At 34.1% G+C, this 24,645-nt stretch overlaps 1 pseudogene; it reads right to left on the minus strand.

The window, feature by feature from the left end:
• Nucleotides 1-778: 778 nt before the first annotated feature.
• On the minus strand, nt 779-16,512 carry LOC120189922 (annotated as a pseudogene).
• Between the last annotated feature and the right edge of the window lie 8,133 nt (nt 16,513-24,645).

Raw genomic sequence — 24,645 nt, forward strand, 5'->3', positions numbered from 1 at the left:
CTATCAAACTGGTCATAATTTTATTTAATTCAATATAATTAATCCTCTAATCATATGATGACACGTGATATGACATCATTTGAGGGCTTTTTTAAATATAATTTATATTTAATTTTAATAATTTTTCCTCCAAGCCATTGAGGAAAGTTGAACTTGGATCTCCAAAGTGGATTAAGCAACCTCTACTACTGCATCAACATTAATGATTGATTTAACATTTACGACGTTTATTATTTATCTTATACTATAATGAAGGCCTAAAAAAATAAAAACAAAAGTAACAATAAAACAACTTGAACCTTAGCTTATTACTAGGGATAGACACGGGGTAGGGCAAGTCGATTTTTTGGCCGCCTTGACCCCAACTTGAAAATATATTATTTATACATAATATCATCTGACTCGATTCAAATATATTAATATTTTAAAATAGTTAAAATAATATATTTATAATTATTTATTATATTGTAAATAGTTAAAATAATTCATGGTTTCAAGTTCGAGTTTGAGCTTGAAAATTTTAGGCTCGCGAGTTTTCAAATTAAGTCGAGCTCCATTTTAGAGTTTTCAAGTCGAGTAGAGCTCAACAATACTCGTACTCGAACTCGACTCGTTTACAGCCCTACATACACCAATCTTTTTATAACCTGTAACTTGTTAAATCTTTCATATCGTATATCCGCTCAAACACATTACGAACAATAGAGGCCAAAGAAGAAAAAAAGGAATGTCCATACCTATAAGCTTGCAAGTCGGACATCATTACGCAATATAAATCCGATTCTCATCATTTTGTGTAGATAATCCTTGGGGAAAAATGTTTACAGAAAAAATTATGCACCCAATTCTATCAAGGGGAATTATCATCTATCATATAACTCAAAACAATCAATGTTACTTGTTTAATTATCTTACTATCGTAATATATTCGTCATTACCTCTACTTTCGCTTCTGTGCTCGGAAACTTTTCACCGTCCAGATCGAGACTCTTTTTCATAGCCTCATTAGCCATATACGTAATGCTCGCAGCTGGGACAACTTTCAGAAGATTTGGACAGAGGCCTTTGTAGAAATCTCTACAACCTTCATTCAGAAAGGTTCTCCAAAATACATCGGACATTCCCCTATTTGCAGCTTCTGAGGTAGAACATTGAGCATGCAGTCTATGAAAAGAAAAAGGAATACAAATACCAAATTCGGTATATGATGATGTAGATGAGCTTGAATTACCTGAAAACAAGGGACTTGTGTGCATTATGATTGTACCTCGTTCTAATAACCTGCAAAGGGTAAACGCAGGTTGCTCCCAAAGCTCCAGAAATTGTTCCACATCCTAGTTGAACAAGAGGACCAGGTTCTACAGAAAGAAAAAAAAATCAAAGGAATCCAGTTGAAGCTCCCAAGTTAACGAAAAAATTAGGAACCAAAAAAAGCAGTAAGTGTAAAACACGAGAAGCAAACGGAAACCTACAACTATCTTCGAGAATATATGCCCTCGAGAAATCTTTCAAAGTCTCATAGACGGCAAGCTCAATGCCAGCATATGGGATAATCTCCAGAAGAGATGGCACAAGACCTTTATAAAATGCTCGAGGTCCCTCCTAAACCCAAATATCCTTGGTTAATTTCCCCAGAATCGGAGCCCTTCCTGCATCAGAAGCACAAGTCTGTAATCGAGCTTTTACGAGATCCATTGGGTAGATAGCAGATTGCGCCACTGCACCTGCTACGCCAACTGCAATAAGTCTCCCACTGGCTCCTATATCACCTTTCTAATTCCCCATTCTGTCTCCTAAAACATTATTTAACATCTCATATGCATAGAACTTGATAGCACTTTCTGGGGCTACCTTTACAACATTTAACCTACCTCGAAAAAACCCTAACACGCCATCTTCCTTCCATATCTTCTTTACAGCTGGTAGAATACTAGCACGTGTAGTCTGCACTTGCAAAACCACCTTCAAGCGATCGAGAGGAGCCGTTGCAGTGCGAGAAGCTGCTCCAGCTAATCCTCCTGCAATAAAATATTTGCTTCTCTTAACATGTTTACTAATGCCTTGAGGAATAACAGCTTGTTCTCCAATATCTACGTGGCAAACCCTTTCCCAGTGATGATAGATGTTCTCGATAGTAGCTTCATGAGGATAAAGTAGAAGAAAATCTCTCCATCCTTCAAATGTTATAATTCCATTACTGTCCTTATCGACATGCTCTACAAATCGAGCAAGCTCCTCATCATCAATTTGAATTCCTGCAAAATACAAACTGCCAGGGCTAATAAGAAGAAAACAACTGTTTAATTGCAACCATGTGTTCTATCATCCCTTCCACAATAAACATTTACAAGGATTAAATCTGAGAAATCATGATGCACGGGAACAATCATATGTTTTCATCGGATGCAACGAATGTTAGAGTATGCCCAAAGACCAATCATCATATGATGATTGTAATAATACTTTTATTTACCGATTTTATTGAATAAAGGCATTGCCCCTATTATTTTCAGTTATATATATATATGTGTTTAACATAAACTGGAAGATAATAAAGTCTATATAATGACATAATTGTTATTATTAAAAGATTCCTAGTCAAGTATTATTATGTGCATGGACAATAATAATACGCTTAAGACTAACATGTTATTGATTGATGACAACAAGTTGTCATTGACATAGAGATGTCAGAATTGATACATGATTATATTGTTAGAGAACAATGTATTGGATTAACCCACCATGAGCATATGTCTTGGATTATTATGTGACAGTCATAACATTGCTCATGGTGATGACTATATGTATGATCCTCAGACTTGAGATCAATACTATCCCAACATATATTGTTGTATGTTTTGATGCAGCTAAACAAGCTCCGTAACTGGTTGCTCTATAAAGACTGTTATTGAATATATCTCAATATATGTAGTGGATGTGTATAATTAAGATATGATTTGTCCTTCCTACATAATAGGAAATATATCACAGGCCACTTGATTGAGTAAGACTAGAAACGCATGGCCATGCTCGAATAAGTTGATATGAGATATCATAAACTATTCGTTAATTAAAGTCTACTCTAGATATCAAGAAATAATAGATAGGCTATACAAGTGTGACTATTCCAAGACTTGTGCCTATTCTAGATATAAAGGACATAAGGATGTAATATATAAAAGAGTAAATCACGAAGATGATATGTCGAATCATATTTTCTTGTAACTTAGGTGACAATGATATATTGCTAGATGTCACTCATTGTATGTAATAATAGAATTGTTCTAATAATTACTGCTAACGTTACAAGAACTCACAGGGTCACACCCTAGGATTGAAACGAGCAAAGATGTACAATTTGTTGTACGTTACTAAAATATATATCTAGAGTTAATTAAATATATGTTTTAATAATCCCGAATATTTAATTTCAATTAATTAAATATAGATTTAATTAATTTGAAATAATAAAATCCCTAATATGATTAGGGTAACTTGGATATAAAAGGATTATTAAATTTCAATTAATTAAATATAGATTTAATTAATTTAAAGTAATAAAACCCTAATATGATTAGGGTAACTTGGCTATAAAAGGGTGTGTTAGGTCTAGCAGCCGTTTTAGAACACACACACAAAAACCTTCAGATGTTCTTCTCTCAAAATGGTTTTGGGGAAGAAAATTATTGCTCCCAATCGGGTGAACTGAGTAGACCCGAGACGTGATTTCGTGGAGGCTCATGATTCGAACCGATCTACCCCACCAGTATTCACTGTTGTCCTTGCTGTTTTTCAAGGAACCCGTTGTAAGTATTCGCATCCCTTCCTCCCGATTTCAGTTTTTCGTACTTGGATCGCTGGTGAGACCGTCAAGTTTTGTTTCCGCTGCACCATGGGGTGCGCCGACGGTCCCAACAGTGGCATCAGAGCCACTTATAGGATCTGAATTTGGGTTAAATTTTTTGTTGATGCGATATGTATGAGATGCATGTTCTAGTTTTATCGATTTCAATAAATATGTTGATATTATTGTTTGAATCGATAACCGCAAAGATTAATATGTTAATATGTTAATTTGTTAATATGTTTTTCAATTGATTTATTGCTGGATGATCTGTGGGAGTGCGATAGCAGATCGCATTTGGAAGTGGAAGTGTGGAACAATGGTTATTCTGATGTAGAAAACCTTTGGGATTGAAAATCCCAAAAGCACGATTCTGTTGATAATTGTTATCAAATCGTGAAGTTTTTCCCAAAAGCCCCTAGACCCCGCAAGGGGCTTCGCCCATTGACCCCTCATCAGTAGTACAAATTGAAGGCCCATATTAAAATTGTTCTAATATTTTGATCAAAGGCATAAGAACATGTATATATATATGATATGTTTGTTTTTCACGGTGTTTAACATGCATGGTTATAACCCTTGTTCACTTTATAATGGTTTAATTTGAAATACGGTATGCGAGTCGTGCCTTTCTATATATCTTTTGTATTTCTCTTCTCATCTCACTCCCTCTATGTAAAACGAGTTTCTTTTAAAATTGTAAACCTATGAAGATTTACAAGGAGCAGAAGAATGGCGAGAAGATGCATAGAGAGCAGTCTTAGGCTTTAGGGTTCTTGGTTCTCCCATTGGCTTGGGATGGGCCACCTTAGTCATTCTTTTGGGCTATAACCATTGCATCTTATTTATTGCTATATTTGTTATGTATGCAATGTATCAAATGATAAAATAAGAATAAATATTGATGAGATCAATAATGGTCTAATATTAAAACGAACAATGATGACATAATTATGCAAATCCCTCTTTATAATCTAAGTTAACTTAACTGTCCAATATTTACCCTTGTTAAGGCTTTGATCTATATTGTGTGGGCTTTGCCAAAGCATTGACACATAAATCTATCTTGGTTAAACGCGAAGAATAAGCAAGTGATATTCACCGGTTGACATATTGGTAATAACTTAGCTAGGTTATTCTAATGGGGTTAGAAACCTAAAGGTTAAATATTTGGATAAGTCATGAGATGACTAGAACAAAAGTTGTTCACCAAAATGAGGAGTTACATGAGATGTAACTAGTCAAGTGTTACTTACCTAAATAATTACTATCCTAAAAGAAAAACCAAAGCTGATTTAGGAAATTGATGTATTATGGATCCTCACCCACTAGAAAACTTTTCGTTGAATATTTTCCGAAATTAAAACAATGAGGGTTTTTAATTTTGAATAAAATAGTGGGAGTAATTTGTAAATAAATTCCTATTTATAAATTTTAATTCGGTAAATTTACTTACTTTAATATTTCCATTGTTGTATATTTAATGGAAAACAACACTTTATCACTGCGATCACTCCTTGAGAAGGATAAACTTAATGGCATAAACTTCCTTGACTGGTTTCGTAATTTGAGAATTGTTCTAAAACAGGAAATGAAGGAATATGTCATTGAGGAACCTGTTCCTGATGAACCGGCAACTAATGCTTCAAAAGCTGACAAAGACAAATTCAAGAAACATATGGATGATATGTTAGATGTTGGAAGTCTAATGCTTGTCACCATGACTCATGAGCTTCAAAAGCAACATGAGGGCATGGTTGCATATGAGATGATTCAAAATCTCAAAGAAATATATGAAGGGAAAGCATGTCAAGAGAGATATGAGACCTCTAAAGCTCTATTTCAATGCAAAATGGCAGAGGGAACTCCTGTAGGAGCTCATGTCATCAAGATGATGGGCTACATCCAAACGTTGGAAAAGTTAGGATTTCCTCTCAAAGATGAATTGGCTACCAATGTTATCATGCAATCGTTGCCAGATAGCTTTAGCCAATTTGTCCTTAATTTCAACATGAATGAAATTAACAAGACTTTGCCACAGTTACTTGGCATGTTACGAACTGCTGTATGTAACATGAAAAAGGTTGGACCTAAGCCTATTCTGATGGTCCACAAGGACAAAGGAAAGGGAAAGAAAAAGGTAGTGCCAAAGTCTAAGGGAAATGGTATGACCAAACCAAAAGGAAAAAATGCATTGAAACCCAAAGTGGGAGTTAGCAAAGAAGGAAAATACCAAGAAGGCAAAAACAAATGGAACGTTTGTTTCAGGTATTTATGTTATTGATATTAATTTGTTAACATCTACTTCTTGGGTATTAGATACCGGTTGTGTTTCTTATATTTTTACTTCTGTACAGGGACTGCAAAAGAGAAGGAATCTGGCTAAAGGAGACGTGGACCTACGAGTGGGAAATGGAGCAAGAGTTACTGCATTATCTATAGGGACATGTTTTATTTTTTCCTAGTGGACTTGATTTAAATTTAGAGGATTGTTATTATGTTCTTAGTTTGAATAAGAACATTATTTCTATTTCTTGTTTGGACAAGATTGGTTTTGAGATTATTATTAAGAATGATTGTTGTTCTTTTTATCTCAATAGTGTTTTTATGGTTCGACAAAATTGGTTAATGGTCTCTATATTTTGGATCAAGAAAACACCATTTATAACATAAATACTAAGAGATCAAAAATAAATGACTCGAATCAAACTTATCTTTGGCATTGTCGTTTAGGCCATATAAGTGAGAAACGCATATCAAAACTCCATAACGATGGATTTTTAGATTTATTTGTTTTTGAACAATATGATGTATGCGAATCTTGCTTGTTGGGAAAAATGACTAAAGCTCCTTTTAATAGTAAAGGTGAGCGAGCAAGTGATTTATTGGGGTTGATACATAGTGATGAATGTGGACCAATGAATACACAAGCCAGAGGTGGATTCCATTACTTTATTACTTTTATCGATGACTTCGGTCGGTATGAGTATATTTATCTTATGTGCCATAAATCTGAAGCCCTTGGAAAGTTTAAGAAATTTAAAAATGAAGTACAAAATCAACTAGGTAAGAGCATTAAGGCACTTCGATTAGATCGAGGTGGAGAATACTTAAGCGTAGAGTTTGATGAACTCCTAAAAGAATGTGGGATTGCCTCACAGTTTACACCACCTGGTACACCATAGTGAAATGGAGTTTTTGAAAGAAGGAATCAAACACTGTTAGACATGGTTCGATCGATGATGAGTCATAGTGATCTTCCGACTTCTTTTTGGGGACATGCACTTGAAACAACCGCTTTCACACTAAATCGTGTTCCATCTAAATCGGTTCAAAAGACACCATACGAGATATGGACTGGGAAACGTCCTAATATATCTTTTATGAAGATTTGGGGTTGTGAAGCTTATATAAAACATCAGATATCTACAAAGCTCGAACATAAATCTCATAAGTGTATATTTATTGGATATCCTAAAGAAACTAAGGGATACTATTTCTTCAACCATAACGAGTACAAAGTGTTTGTTGCTCGAACCGGAGTTTTTCTCGAAAGAGAATTTCTCTCAAAGAAAAGGAAGGGTAGAAATATTGAACTTGGAGAAGTTCAAGAGCAACAGATAAATGAACCTGAAGTTGAGCATGTTTCACAAGTTGTTGAGGAGCATTCAACAGATTTCGAAACACAAGCATTGCGTAGATCCAGAAGAGAACATCGTGCACCTGAGAGATTAGGATTTCTCATTACGACATATAGAGATGTTCTTCTTATGGATCAAGACCCAAGACTTATCAAGAGGCACTGTCTAGCCCAGACTCTGAGAAATGGCTTGAAGCCATGAGATATGAGATGGATTCCATGTTAGTAAACCAAGTATGGACTTTGGTTGAACCACCTAAAGGGGTCAAACCTATAGGGTGTAAATGGGTTTTCAAGAAGAAAACCAACATAGATGGTAATGTACAAACATATAAGGGGCGACTAGTCGCTAAAGGTTTTCGACAAGTTCATGGTGTAGACTATGTTGAAACATTCTCCCCTGTAGCTATGTTTAATTCCATTCAGATCTTGCTTGCAATAGTTGTATTCCATGATTATGAAATCTGGCAAATGGACGTCAAAACCACCTTCCTTAATGGAAAACTTGAAGAGGATGTGTATATGACACAACCAGAAGGTTTTGTCTTTCCAGGAAATACTGGAAAGGTTTGTAAGCTACAGAGGTCTATTTATGGACTAAAGCAACCTTCTTGAAGCTGTAATCTTCGTTTCAATGATGCAATCAAAGAGTTTGGTTTTATCAGAAATGAAGATGAGCCTTGTGTTTATAAGAAGGCTAGTGGGAGCATTATTTCTTTCCTAATCTTATATGTAGGCGACATACTCATAATAGGAAATGATATACCTACTTTACAGTCTATTAAGACTTGGTTACGTAGTTGTTTTTTTTATGAAAGATTTGGGTGAGGCAACGTATATCTTAGGAGTTAAGATCTATAGAGATAGGTCTATAGAGATAGATCAAGATGACTTCTAGGTTTGAGTCAAAGTACATATATAGACAAAGTGCTGAAAAGGTCCAGTATGGAAGAATCCAAGAAAGGATTTTTGCCCATGAGACAAGATATTTCTCTTTCTAAAGAAATGTGTCCTTCAACTCCACTAGAAAGAGAACAGATGAATAAGATTCCATATGCTTTGGCTATTGGTTCTATAATGTATGCCATGATATGTACTCGATCAGATGTATCGTATACTCTAAGCATGACGAGTCGGTATCAAGCAAACCCTGGTGAAAATCACTGAGTTGCAGTTAAAAATATCCTTAAGTACTTAAGAAGAACTAAGGGTAAATTTCTTGTCTATGGAGGGGAGGAAGAGCTTAGTATAAAAGGTTATACTGATGCCAGCTTCCAAACTGACAAGGATGACTCACGATCGCAATCAGGTTTTTTCTTAATGGAGGTGTTGTGAGCTGGAAAAGTTTGAAGAAAGACATAATAGATGATTCTACAATAGAGGCTGAATACAGCAGCCAGTGAAGCAACAAAAGAGGTTGTTTGGATCAAGAAGTTCATATCGGAATTAGGGGTTGTTCCCAGCATATCAGATGCTGTAGAACTCCGTTGTGACAATAATGGAGCCATTGCACAAGCAAAGGAACCTAGATCTCATCAACGATCCAAACATATTCTTAGGCGCTTTCATCTCATTCGAGAGATCATTGATCGAGGAGATGTTGAAATATGTAGAGTACACACGGATGATAACATTGCTGATCCCTTGATGAAGCCTCTTACACAGCAGAGGCATGATCATCACACTGAATCACTCGGTATTAGATATTTGAGTGATTGGTCTTAGTTCTAGTGGGAGATTGTTAGAGTATGCCCAAAGACCAATCATATGATGATTGCAATAATACTTTTATTTACCAATTTTAATGAATAAAGGCATTGCCGCTATTATTTTCAGTTATATATATACGTTTAACATAAGCTGGAAGATAGTAAAGTCATATAATGACATAATTGTTATTATTAAAAGATCCATAGTCAAGTATTATTATGGGCATGGACAATAATAATATGCTTAAGACTAACATTTTATTGATTGATGACAATGTGTTGTCATTGACATAGAGATGTCAGAATTGATACATGATTCTATTGTTAGAGAACAATGTATTAGATTGACCCACCATGAGCATATGTCTTGAATTATTATGTGACAGTCATAACATTGCTCATGGTGATGACTATATGTATGATCCTCATACTTGAGATCAATACTATCTCAACATATATTGTTGTATGTTATGATGCAGCTAAACAAGCTCCGTAACTAGTTGCTCTATAAAGACTGTTATTGAATATATCTCAATATATGTAGTGGATGTGTATGATTAAGATAAGATTTGTCCTTCCTACATAATATGAAATATATCACAGGCCACTTGATTGAGTAAGACTAGAAACACATGGCCATGCTCGAATAAGTTGATATGAGATATCATAAATTATTCGTTAATTAAAGTCTACTCTAGATATCAAGAAACAATAGATGAGCTATACAAGTGTGACTATTCCAAGACTTGTGCCTATTCTAGATATAAAGGACATAAGGATGTAATATATAAAAGAGTTAATCACGAAGATGATATGTTGAATCATATTTTCTTGTAACTTAGGTGACAATGATATATTGCTAGATGTCACTCATTGTATGTAACATTAGAATTGTTCTAATAATTATTGCTAACGTTACAAGAACCTACAGGGTCACACCCTAGGATTGAAATGAGCAAAGATGTACAATTTGTTGTACGTTACTAAAACATATATATAGAGTTAATTAAATATATGTTTTAATAATCCCGAATATTTAATTTCAATTAATTAAATATAGATTTAATTAATTTTAAATAATAAAATCCCTAATATGATTAGGGTAACTTAGATATAAAAGGATTATTAAATTCTAATTAATTAAATATAGATTTAATTAATTTAAATAATAAAACCCTAATATGATTAGGGTAACTTGGCTATAAAAGGGTGTGTTAGGTCTAGCAGCCGTTTTAGAACACACACACAAAAACCTTCAGCAGTTATTCTCTCAAAACGGTTTTGGGGAAGGAAATTATTGCTCTCAATCGGGTGAACTGAGTAGACACCGAGACGTGATTTCGTGGATGCTTACTATTCGAACCGATCTACACCACCAGTGTTCACTGATGTCCTTGTTGTTTTTCAGGGAACCCTCTGTAAGTATTCGCATCCCTTTCTCTCGATTTTAGTTTTTCGTACTTGAATCGCTAGTGAGACCGTCGAGTTTTGTTTCTACTGCGCCATGGGGTACGTCGACGGTGCCAACAGCGAAATTCAAGAAGGAATCACTTCCAAAAAGTGCAAAAAGTACAACATAGATCGATTATCATTGAAGCAAACCTATAGTTTCCAAATCTATGAAAATCCTAAATAATGATTCAAAAAAGCGAGCACCAAAGTCATCAATAAAATGCACAAGTCCAGGACTTGTTAGTTGTTACATGTGATGTTGTCTCAAACATTCAACAAAAAAAAAATAGGAACATAATTTGTAGACGTCTCCGCTATCTAGCCAAAAAAAAAATAGGAACATAATTTGTAGACTTGTTAGTTGTTACATGTGATGCTTTCTATCTTAGCTTGATTGCATTCATTCCTAGCTCACATCTATCTATACATAGGCGGTAACAAGCTTTTACATTCATACAAGCTCCCTTGATTCTTATTTAGCTTATTTCTTGATTTAGGGAGGCATCATATGGCAGCTTTGAAGACTATTTGGCAAAACATGGCAGCTCACAAATAACTAACAAATGACATGTCAGCTCATAGCACTTTAAGGATAGCTCGCCTTAGCTAAAGGAGTTAGCAAGGAGCTAAACTCAGCTAGAGAGGGGCTAAGGACACTTATGCTGAAATGTGGACTAATGTTAGCTGGAAGGTAGCTGAGCAGCTGACAAGAGCTTAGTTAGCTAACTTGAGTTCAACTATCTACAACCCACCTAGCTAACTACCATAGCACTGCTCCTAGTCATTCCATGGCCGAGGCTTAATCAAAGGCTATCATGGAGACTATGTTATCATCCTATAGCCTAGGCCTCACAAAAACTCGAATGAAGACTCCATGTGCTAGCTGTGTGACTTCAACACCATGTGCCTTGCATTTTCTTCAATTAGGAACCAATATGAAGAGACACTTTGACAATTCGGCCAAGGCTTGCAACTACCCAAGTTAGGCACCAAGATGAAAAACCAAAATGCCTACTCGGCCAAGACATTTTCCTTCACCCTTTGGCCGAACTAACCTATACATTCATCTCCCTTGTAATTAATTAATTAATTATGTCTTTATGAAGTGAAATCAAGGCTGTCGAAAATGCTTATATCTTTTTAGCTTATTCTCTCTCACAAACTATAAATAGGCTTACATATTTCATTTATAGGCAACCTTTGTTTAATTATTAATCAAGTGAGAGTTATTCTTTTTTCATATTCCTTTTGTGACTTTATCGACTTATCAAGTAGAAATACTTGTGGCATCAACCTTCTTTTATTCACCTTAATACTTGAGGTTCCTATATCTTATAGATAGTGGGTCCAAGTCTGATTTACCATCCCTTAAGAAAGCAATATAAAGGTTGGGTCTTTTCTCTTTAGCATTGGTTCTTCTTTGAGTCTTTCTTAAGATACTTTCCTTAAACCATTTCCATTGTTTGATAGCCCATCACCTTTCCTAAACACTTAACCAAACTTCATCATTCTTCCGCTACAACTCTTTATATTTCTAGCTCACCTTATCAAACCTTACGTTTACCCACCCAAATCATTCTATTTGAAGCCTTCACTTGCTTGTTGGTAATTGCTTCATTCCTAGGTCATACAATCAAGTTGTCACTATCTTCAATAGCAATGAGGCGTGCCCCAACCTGTATCATGTGATAATCATAGCATTGATGGAAGAAACAACAACAACATCATTCAAATGAAGCCCTACAAACACAAAAAAAGTGCAAGTGCAGTGCAAAAACAACAACAACAAAGAAAATGACTCCAAAAGCATTCAACGAGTTCAAAAAGAAATTCAAAAAAGAAAAAGAAAAGAGAAGCACTACAAGCAAAGGTTGAACAAGTCTTCAACATCATCTTCTTTATCAAATTGAGTAAGTTGTTTCAAAGAACTTGATTATGGTGATTTAGAAGGTTGTGAGCACCTGTATAGTAAGTAACGCATTTCTTTATTTTCTCCCTATTTCTAATGCACCCTTGCATTTTTATTTTGTTTTTCCTACCTAACCCTTATTTTAGCGGGCATATACATAGTTTATTATACTTAAGATAATTTTAATTAAGTTTTTAGAGGAGCGATAAATGGCATTGAGAGAAGTGAGACTAGAAGAGGACGTGGAAAAGCCAAACAAGTACTAAGTGCAAACATTTCAAAGTTCTTTGTAGTGATCATTGTGAGGATTTGTGAGAGCATTTTGGTAAGGTCCTATTACTCATTTTTTCTTATTCTAACATGTCGCAAAACTCTTTTCCTTCTACTTCCTACAACGTCCTTATTGTCAAAAGTACTCTCAATATGAAATCTCGTGAAGATGTACAAAGGGATAACATCTTTCATACTAGATGTCATATAAATGACAAGGTATGTTTGATGATTATCAATGGTTGGAGTTGCAAAAATGTGGCCAGCACACCAATGGTGGAGAAATTGGGGCTTAAAACAACCAAACATCCACATCCATACAAACTTCAATGTCTCAATGTTGTGGATGAAACAAGGGTTACTAAACAAGTACTTTTTTCATTTTCTACAGGCAAGCACAAAGACGAAGTGTTGTGCGATGTAGTGCCAATGAACAAAAGTCATCTATTACTTGGACGACCTTAGCAACTTGATAAGAGAGCCATTCATGACGAATTCAACAACATATTATCTTTTCAACATGAAGGTAAAAAGGTGCCACTGGTGCCGCTTTCATCGATCCAAATCAATGAAGGACAAACTACCATTTGCAAATGTATGGTATCCATGATGAAACCTATTGAAAAGAAAAAGAAAAATCCTATAATGATGAACATATATGCCAGGGGAGGAGAAATTTGAAAGCACATTGCTATACAAAAAGATCTTCTTGTACTTATGTACAAGGAAAGTTTCCTTCTCACTAACCCTAACGAAGGTTTGCCTTCTTTTATTTCTTAACTTTTGTAGGATTTTAAAGACATATTCCCTAAAGAAATTATGAATGAACTGCCTCCTATTAGGGGCATTGAGCATCAATTTGATTTCATTCCAAGGGCTATTATACAAAATCTACCAGCATATAGAAGCATTCCCGAGGAGAAAAAAGAGTTGCAGAAACAAGTTAAAGAACTCATGTACAAGGGGTACATCCAAGAGAGTTTGAGCCCATGTATCGTTCCAGTCTTATTGGTTCCAAAGGAGGATGGAACTTGGAGGATATACGTAGATTATCATGTAGTGAACTAAATTACCATTAAGTATTGACATCCTATACCTCAGTTGGATGACATTCTTGATGAAATTAGTGGAGCATGTATCTTGTTGAGTTAATCGATCGGATGAATCGACCAAGAGGGGGTGAATTGGCAATTAAAATTTTGGTGGAAGCTTGGACACAAAATTAAAAATATTTGTACAACGATTTAGAGTGGTTCAACTTTCTCATCCAAAGTTTACGTCCACTACCTTAGCTATCCACACTAAGGATTTTCCACAAATTCACTAATTTGTCATTCTTTTGAGGACAAAGAGTAACCTTACAACTCTCTCAAGAATTATACCCCAAATTCTTGAGAACACTGTCTTTCAAAGAGAAACTTACAAATTTTGCAAACTTACAGAAAAACCTCACAAGGTAAGATGTTTGCAGAATTCTAGAATAAAGAAAGAACACTCAAAGATAAATACAATTGAGCACAAAGTGTGTTCTTGAAAGCAAAATGAATATTGAAAGGATTTTGGCTTGAATAGCTTAAACTTGAGGTTTGATGCTTTCTCTCTTGTTTTTATCTCAATTCTTGTGTAATTCTTAATCACCAATGGCTTTAGAACTTGTTTAAATACACCTTAGATGAATTCTGAATGTTGGGAATCTTGGTGAAGTTAATAGAGCCGTTGTGGTGTGAAATCCACTTCAAAAAGCTGTTGGGAGCGTATGGGTATCGGTACTCCTTCATAGGGGTATCGATACTACCTGTATAAAATTCAAATATTTTGACCGTTGCAAAACCAATGGTATCGGTACCTCTCAAGGGGGTATCGATACTACTATGTAAAGAGGTATCGATACCTGTCATGGTATCAGTACCCATTTTACATTCTGTTATTTCTCAGAGTCAAAATCAAATGAGGGGTATTGATACCTTTTGGCTAGTATCAGTACTACTATGTAAAGGGGTATCAATACCCTCTAGGGTATCAGCACCTCTTTTGCATTCGATGTTTGAGGGGTATTAATTCTCATTAAAGAAGTATCGATACCTCCCTATTAAAAACTCAATTTTAACTCGATTATGGTTTGAAATACTTAGTAAAAATTATTTCAAAAATATTTTAAGAGTGAAACACAAATTTTCATTTAAGTAAAAAGTAAAATTTGATATTTGAAAACTTAAAGTAATATTTGTGACATTCGATTAATTGAATCAAATATTATATTTAAATCGAAAATAAAATCTTAAAATTAATTAACACTTTATTTGTTATATCGAAATATCAAAATATTTTCAACAATCTCCCCCTTTTTGATATAACAAAATATTTTTGAAATATTAAGATTTTGTTTTGAAAAATAATTTTTGAAAAATTACTCCCCACTCCTCCTTACTATATTCCCCCCCCCTTTTTTGTTAAATCAAAAATACTCTATGATTCATTTTAAAACAAGTTTGCCAAATTGATGTATATATATATGTATATAGCTGCTAAGATCAAAGTCAAGATAAATATTAGCCATTAGTCCATATAATCAATATTCATAAATAATATGTGATAGGAATTGGTCATAATTGATCTAAAATGGAAATGATGCATAACTTAACATAAAAATTTAATTTAAGTTCAAAAACTAAATATCATTCATAATCAAACAAAAACATCCAAAAAAATAAACACTCAAACCAAATATTCAAATATCCAAGATGTTTAACAATTCTAAGTTCATAATGCAACCTAAGAAAACTAGCAAGAGTGGTCAATCATTCGTAGGAGGATCATGATCAAATCGATGTCCTCTAAGGAAAGCAATATCACGTCTTAGTGCATAGTATTTCATCTACAGCATTGAATCGAATATCCATTACGTAACGTTGAGCTCGAATTTCCCTTTGATTCTCCAACTATTGATTTCCCATAACAGTTAAATGGGTCTCTAAGGATATGAACCTCAAATCCAATATCTCCATAAAAGACTGAAAGTATGGAGGCATTGAACTGTCTTGCCTGGCTGGCTCATTCTCGGTCTGGTTTACGGGATCGTCGATATCCCGTAGAAGATTGACAAGCTCTTGATCAGCAGCCGGAGCAGGAGCAGCTTGTGAAGAGCTAGCACCGGGTGTTTTCTTTGTTGCGCGAACCCATTGGTCTTTGTCACCCTTCCATCCCGATTTTCGTAAAGATGTTTTGTTGATTTATAAGGTTAGAGGGATGGCTACATCTAATTCTACGTTAAGAGAAGCTTTCATAAACATATTACTAAGTAGACAGTCGTAAACTAATGTTTCAACATGTTTAAAAGGAATGTTGTTTACGGATTCTTCGAGTTCCCCAAAGATAATTTGAGGGAGATTTATTTTCTTATTTTATTGAATACATTGTATCCAACATAAGTCAAGTTCTCTAAGAGTGGAGTATTTTCCTCTAGATGGTCTAAACCACCAAGAGATGATAAGATAAAGAAAATGTTCGTGATAATCTAAAACACTCGCACTAGACTTTCCTTTATAAGGGGTAGGCACTAAATCACACTCATTATCTAACCCTCGATTATCTAATCCAAATGCGTTAGCTATATAGTCCGAGTCTGTAAAGATGTATTGCCCTAAGAGATAGGAGCGAATACCTTTGGTTTCAGTTTGGGACTCATTTTGTACACACACCGTATTGGAGTAGAAAATACGAACTAGTTGGTGATAAACAACTGGTTTAATCTTAAAAAGTTTATCAAATTTCCATGATTTGAGGGTAGGGAGATATTTGAATTTCATCTCTTCCATATCTTGGAGAGACGGGATACGTTCTTCCCTAATGTTATATGACTCGAAATGATTTACGAACCTAGAGTAGAGACCTCTATGGTTAGGTTCGTTAAAACAAGAGTTTAGAATTATCATCTTGGGTTCATTAGGGATAGGATTTTGTGGTGGAATAGGAGGTGGGTTTGATCAACTAGAAGATGACCTAGCTCGTTTAGACATGGTTTAGGAATTCAAAATGGTAAACCTACAATTAAACAATATATGTGTACAACACAATTAATCCCAAAACTCAACATGAGTCCTCAATATTTAAGGTTCTAAAAACTAGTCTAATGGGCAAAATTTGAAAACAATTTTGAAAACTAAGTTTGAAAAATAATAAAGTATATAGTTTTTATTAAAACAATGCAATTAAATAAAAAACAACAAAAAAGTCAAAAAACGTTTTTACTTTGAAATTCATGAAAAATTTCTGAAAAATTGTGTTTTTGATAAAATTTGTTGTATATTCTAGTGTAAAACCATAATATATGAAATGCCCAATCACTAATTTGAATTATAACTAATTAAAACTAGTCCTATGTTCAAAAATCAATAAAATAGTGTTTTAGAAAAATTTACCTTGAAAAATCGAGATTGAGTGAGATTTATTGTTGTTTGCACGATTTTGATGAGTGTAGCATGATTAGGAATTGAAGAACTAAAGATTTCTGACTTTAAATTGAAGGTTTTGAGCAATGTAGTGATTTGGTAGAGGAGAGGGAAGGAACGACGAGCAAGAGAGAGTTTGAGGTTTTTGGCAATATAATGAAATTTTAGGGACTTTAAAGCCTAAACACAACAAGGGGTATCGGTACCCATCGAGGGGTATTGATACACATTCAAGGAGAGTATCGGCACTGTATGAACAATATCTATACCCATTAAATCAGTATCGATACTATGCTAGTAGTATCGATACCTAGCAAGAGAGGTATCGGTGCTGGGTGACCAGTATCGATACTTGGTGCACATAAATGTCAAAAAACTGTATTTAAACACTTAGCATGCAAAATTAATCAGCTCTAGTGGTATTGGCAACTCATATCACGAAAATTAACTACGCTCAATCAATCAAATCTACCCTTGAATTTTATTTGAACATATTATTAATTTTCACTAAAGATCATAAACTCCCCTAACTATTAGCATAGAAGGCATTAAAAAATGTTATTTTTACATGCATTTTTCCTTAATCATTATAAGTGCTAAGATTATTTTAAACACTAAATCAAGGTAGGTTTGTAAGACCTAATTCTCTCTTAAGTGTCCAAAATCTCTCTTTGTGTAAAGGTTTTGTAAAAATATCCGCTAATTTATGCAAAGTATTTACAAATTCTAGAACTACATCTCCCTTTGTGACATGATCTCTAATGAAATGATGTTTAATTTCAATGTGTTTAGTTCTAGAGTGTTGGATGGGATTTTTAGTGACACAAATAGTACTAGTATTGTCAAACTTGATAGGTATGGTACCAACTTCAATTCCATAGTCTAAAAGTTTTTGTTTCATCCATAAAACTCGTGCACAACAACTACCGATTGATATGTATTCCGTTTCAGTGGTAGATGATGCAACACTATTTTGTTTCTTTGAAAACCAAGAAATCAACATATTTCCTAAGAATTGACAAGTACTGGAGGTGATTTTCCTATCTATTTTTCATCCTCCATAATTTGTTAGAGTATGCCCAAAGACCAATCATATGATGATTGTAATAATATATTTATTTACCGATTTTATTGAATAAAGGCATTGCAACTATTATTTTTAGTTATGTGTCTGTGTTTAACATAAACTGAAAGATAATAAAGTCCATATAATAGCAAAATTAAAAGATCCATAGTCAAGTATTATTATGGGCATGAACAATAATAATATGCTTAAGACTAACATGTTAATGATTGATGACAAGGAGTTGTCATTGCATAGAGATGTCAGAATTGATACATGATTATTTTGTTAGAGAACAATGTATTGGATTGACCCATCATGAGTATATGTCTTGAATTATTATGTAACGATCATAACATTGCTCATGGTGATGACTATATGTATGATCCTCAGACTTGAGATCAATGTCATCCCAACATATATTGTTGTATGTTTTGATACAGTTAAACATGCTCCGTAACTAGTTCCACTACAAAGACTATTATTGAATATATTTCGATATATGTAGTGGGGTGTATATGGTTAAGATAGTATTTGTCCTTCCTACATAATAGGAAATATATCACAGGCCACATGATTGAGTGAGACTAGAAATGCATGGCCATGCTCGAATAAGTTGATATGTGATATCATATTCGTTAATTATAGTCTACTCTAGATATCAAGAAACAATAGATGAGCTATACAAGTGTGACTATTCTAAGACTTGTGCCTATTATAGATATAAAGGACAAAAGGATGTAATACTTAAAAGAGTTAATCACGAAGATGATATGTCGAATCATAGTTTCTTGTAACTTAGGTGACAATGATATATTGCTAGATGTCACTCATTGTATGTAATATTAGAATTGTTCTAATAATTACTACTAACGTTACAAGAACCTACATGGTCAGACCCTAAGATTGAAATGAGCAAAAATGTACAATTTGTTGTATGTTACTAAAATATATCTAGAGTTATGATATGTATATTTGATATACATATGATTTTAATTATTTCGAATATAGTAAGTAAGCATTAAAAGAATGTAATTTAGATTACAACTCTTTTAATTGGTATATATAATTCGAAATAATTAAATAAGTTTTTAAATAAACATTAAAGATTATAATTCAAATTATAAGTCTTTAATGTATATTTAATTGAATTAATTAAATAATATTTTATTGTTAATTCGAAAAAACTTTGAAAACCTTAAGATTTAGGGTAATGAAATAAAAGGGTGTGTTAGGTCTAGCAACCGTTTTGAAACACACACACATAAACCTTCAGCTGTTTTCTATCAAAACCGTTTTGGGAAAACAAATATTGCTCTCAATCGGGTGAAATGAGTAGAGGCCGAGACGTGATTTCGTAGAGGCTTACGATTCGAACCGATCTACACCACCAGTATTCACTGCTGTTCTTGATGTTTTTCAAGGAACTCACTGTAATTATTCGCATCACTTCCTCCCGATTTCGGCTTTACGTACTTGGATCACTAGTGAGACCGTCGAGTTTTTGTTTTCGCTACTCCATGAGGTGCACCGACGGTCCCAACAGTGGTATCAAAGCCACTTGTACGATCTGAATTTGAGTTAAATTATTGGATGATGCGATATGTATGAGATGCATGTTGTAGTTTTATGTATTTCGCTAAATATACTGATATCATTGTTCAAATCGATAACCGCAATGATTAATATGTTAATTTGTTAATATGTTTTTCAATCGATTGTTACTGCAAGGATTTTACGAAATCCATATGTCAATCATTGACATGATGATCCGTATGAGTGCGATAGCAGATCGTGTTTGGCAGTGGAAAAAAGGTTGTTCCGATGCAGAAAACCTTTAGGATTGAAAATCCCAAAAGCACGATTTTGTTGATAAATGTTATCAAATCGTCAGGTTTTTCTATAGAAACGTAAGTACTATTTTTTAACAAAAGCCTAAGAAAGTGTATATATATATATAATATGTTTGCTTTGCATGGTGTTTGACATGCATGGTTATAGCCCTTGTTCACTTTATAATGGTTTAATTTGAAATACGGTCTCCGAGTAGTGCCATTCTATATCTCTGTTGTATTTCTCTTCTCATCTTACTCCCTCGAATGTAAAACGAGTTTCTTTTAAAATTGTAAACCTATAAAGATTCACAAGGAGCAGAAGAATGTCGAGAATATACCTAGAGAGTAGTCTTAGGCTTTAGGGTTCTTAGTTCTCCCATTGGCTTGGGATAGGCCATCTTAGTCATTATTTTGGGCTATAATCATTGCATCTTATTTATTGTTATATTTGTTATATATGCAATTCATCAAATGATAAAATAAGAATGAATATTGATGAGATCAATAAGGGCCTAATATTAAAACGAACAATGATGAGATAATTACACGAATCTCTCTTTATAATTCAAGTTAACTTAATCGTCCAATATTTAACCTCGTTAAGGCTTCGATCGATATTGTGTGGGCTTTGCCAAAGCATTGGCACATAAATCTATCTTGGTTAAACGCGAAGAATAAGCAAGTGATATTCACCGGTTAAAATATTGGTAATAACTTGGCTAGGTTATTCTAATAGGATTAGAAACCTAGAGGTTAAATATTTGGATAAGTCATGAGATGACTTGAAAAAAAGTTTTTCACCAAAATGAGGAGTTACATGAGATGTAACTAGTAAAGTGTTACTTACCTAAATAATCACTATCCTAAAAGAAAAGCCAAAGCTGATTTAGGAAATTGATGTATTATGGATCCTCACCCACTACAAATTTTTTCGTTGAATTTTTCCAAAATTAAAACAAAGAGGGTTTTTAATTTTGAATAAAATAATAGGAGTAATTTGTAAATAAAGTCCTATTTATAAATTTTAATTCGGTAAATTTACTTACTTTAATATTTCCATTGTTGTAGATTTAATGGCAAACAACACTTTATCACTGCGATCACTCCTTGAGAAGGATAAACTTAATGGTATAAACTTCCTTGAGTGGTTTTGTAATTTGAGAATTGTTCTCAAACAGGAAAGGAAGGAATATGTCATTGAGGAACCTGTTCCTGATGAACTGACAACTAATGCTTCAAGAGTTGATAAAGACAAATTCAAGAAACATATGGATGATATGTTAGATGTTGGATGTCTCATGCTTGCCACCATGACTCCTGATCTTCAGAAGGAACATGAGGACATTGTTACATATGAGATGATTCAAAATCTCAAAGAAATATATGAAGGGCAAGCACGTCAAGAGATATATGAGTCCTCTAAATCTCTATTTCAATGCAAAATGGTAGAGGGAACTCCTGTAGGAGCTCATGTCATCAAGATGATGGGTTACATCCAAACGTTAGAAAAGCTAGGATTTCATCTTAAAGATGAATTGGCTACCGATATTTATCCTGTAATCGTTTCCAGATAGCTTTATCCAATTTGTCCTTAATTTCAACATGAATGAAATTAACAAGACTTTACCAGAGTTACTTGGTATGTTATGAACTACTGAAAGTAACATGAAAAAGATTGGACCTAAGCCCATTCTGATAGTCTAGAAGGACAAAGGAAAGGGAAAGAAAAAGGTAGTGGCAAAGTCTAAGGGCAAAGGTAAGACCAAACCAAAAGGAAAAAATGCATTGAAACGGACAAAGGGGGAGTTACCAAAGAAGGAAAATGTTTCCATTACGGTAAGACCAGACACTGGAAGAGAAACCGCCATGTTTACCTTGAAGAGGTCAAGAAGGCAAAAGCAAACAGAACGTTTGTTTCAAGTATTTATGTTATTGATGTTAATTTGTCAACATATACTTCTTGGGTATTAGATACCCGGTTGTGGTTCTCATATTTGTACTTCTGTATAGGGACTGCAAAAGAGAAGGAATCTGGCTAAAGGAGACGTGGACCTACGAGTGGGAAATGGAGCAAGAGTTGCTGCATTAGCTATTGGGACATATGTTTTATCTTTTCCTAGTGAACTTGATTTAAATTTAGAGGATTATTATTATGTGCCTAGTTTGACTAAGAACATTATTTCTATTTCTTGTTTGAACAAGATTGGTTTTAAGATTATTATTAAGAAGAATTGCTGTTCTTTTTATCTCGATAGTGTTTTTTATGGTTTGACACAATTGGTTAATGGTCTCTATATTTTGGATCAAGAAATCACCATTTATAACATAAATACTAAGAGATCAAAAACAAATGACTCAAATCAAACTTATCTTTGACATTTTCATTTAGGCCATATAAGTGAGAAACGCATATCAAAACTCCATAAATATGGCTTATTAGATTCATTTGTTTTCGAACAATATGATGTACGCGAATCTTGCTTGTTGGGAAAAATGACTAAATCTCCTTTTAATAGTAAAGGTGAGCGAGCAAGTGATTTATTGGGGTTAATTCATAGTGATGTATGTGGACCAATGAATACAAAAGCCATAGGTGGATTCCATTACTTCATTACTTTTACCGATGACTTCAATCGGTATGGGTGTATTTATCTTATGCGCCATAAATCTGAACCCTTGAAAAGTTTAAGGATTTTAAAAATGAAGTAAAAAATCATCTAGGCAAGAGTATTAAGGCACTTTGATCAGATCGAGGTAGAGAATACTTAAGCATAAAGTTTGATGAACTCCTAAAAGAATGTGGGATTGTCTCACAGCTTACACCACCTGGCACACCACAGTGGAATGGATTTTCTGAAAGAAGAAATCGAACACTGTTAGACATGGATCGATCGATGATGAGTCATAGTGATCTTCCGATATCTTTTTGGGGACATGCACTTGAAACAACCACTTTCAGACTAGATTGTGTTCCATCTAAATCGGTTCAAAAGACACCATATGAGATATGGACTGGGAAACGTCCTAATATGTCTTTTATAAAGATTTAAGGTTGTGAAGCTTATATAAAACATCAGATGTCTATAAAGCTCAAACCTAAATCTCATAAGTATATTTGTTGGATATCCTAAAGAAACTAAGGGATACTATTTATTCAACCCTAACGAGAATAAAGTGTTTGTTGCTCGAACAAGAGTTTTTCTTGAAAGAGAATTTCTCTCAAAGAAAGGAAAGGGTAGAAATATTTAACTTGGAGAAGTTTAAGAGCAACAGATAAATGAACCTGAAGTGGAGCATGTTTCACAAGTTGTTGAGGGGCATTCAATAGATTTAGAAACACAACCATTGCGTAGATCCACAAGAAAACATTGTGCTCCTGAGAGATTAGGATTTATCATTACGACATATGGATATGTTATTCTTATGGATCAAGATGAGCCCAAGACTTATCAAGAGGCAGTGTCTAGCTCAGACTCTGAGAAATGGCTTGAAGCCATGAGATCTGAGATGGATTCCATGTCAGTAACCAAGTATGGACTTTGGTTGAACCACCTGAAGGGGTTAAACCTATAGGGTGTAAATGGATTTTCAAGAAGAAAACTGACATAGATGGTAATGTACAAACATACATGGGGCTTCTAGTCGTTAAAGGTTTTCTACAAGTTCATGGTGTAGACTATGATGAAACATTCTCCCCTGTAGCTATGTTTAAGTCCATCCGGATCTTGCTCGCTGCATTCCATGATTGTATGGGATTTTCAATGTGTTTAGTTCTAGAGTGTTGGATGGGATTTTTAGTGAGACAAATAGTACTAGTAGTGTCACACTTGATATGAATGGTACCAACTTCAATTCCATAGTCTAAAAGTTTTTATTTCATCCATAAAACTTGTGCACAATAACTACCGGCTGATATGTATTCCGCTTCAGTGGTAGATAATGCAACACTATTTTGTTTCTTTGAAAACCAAGAAATCAACATATTTCCTAGGAATTGACAAGTACCGGAGGTGCTTTTCCTATCTATTTTTCATCCTCCATAATTTGTTAGAGTATGCCTAAAGACTAATCATATGATGATTGTAATAATATATTTATTTACCAATTTTATTGAATAAAGGCATTGCCACTATTATTTTCAGTTATGTGTCTGTGTTTAAAATAAACTAAAACATAATAAAGTCCATATAAAAAAAATATTAAAAGATCCATAGTCAAGTTTTATTATGGGCATGGACAATAATAATACGCTTAAGACTAACATGTTATTGATTGATGAAAAGGAGTTGTCATTGCATAGAGATATTAGAATTGATACATGATTATTTTGTTAGAGAACAATGTATTGGATTGACCCATCATGCGTATATGTCTTGAATTATTATGTAACGGTCATAAAATTGCTCATGGTGATGACTGTATGTATGATCCTCAAACTTGAGATCAATGTCATCCCAACATATATTGTTGTA

The sequence above is a fragment of the Hibiscus syriacus genome, unplaced genomic scaffold (assembly GCF_006381635.1).
Source record: "Hibiscus syriacus cultivar Baekdansim isolate YM2019G1 unplaced genomic scaffold, ASM638163v2 tig00116961_pilon, whole genome shotgun sequence".
Taxonomy (NCBI): domain Eukaryota; kingdom Viridiplantae; phylum Streptophyta; class Magnoliopsida; order Malvales; family Malvaceae; genus Hibiscus; species Hibiscus syriacus.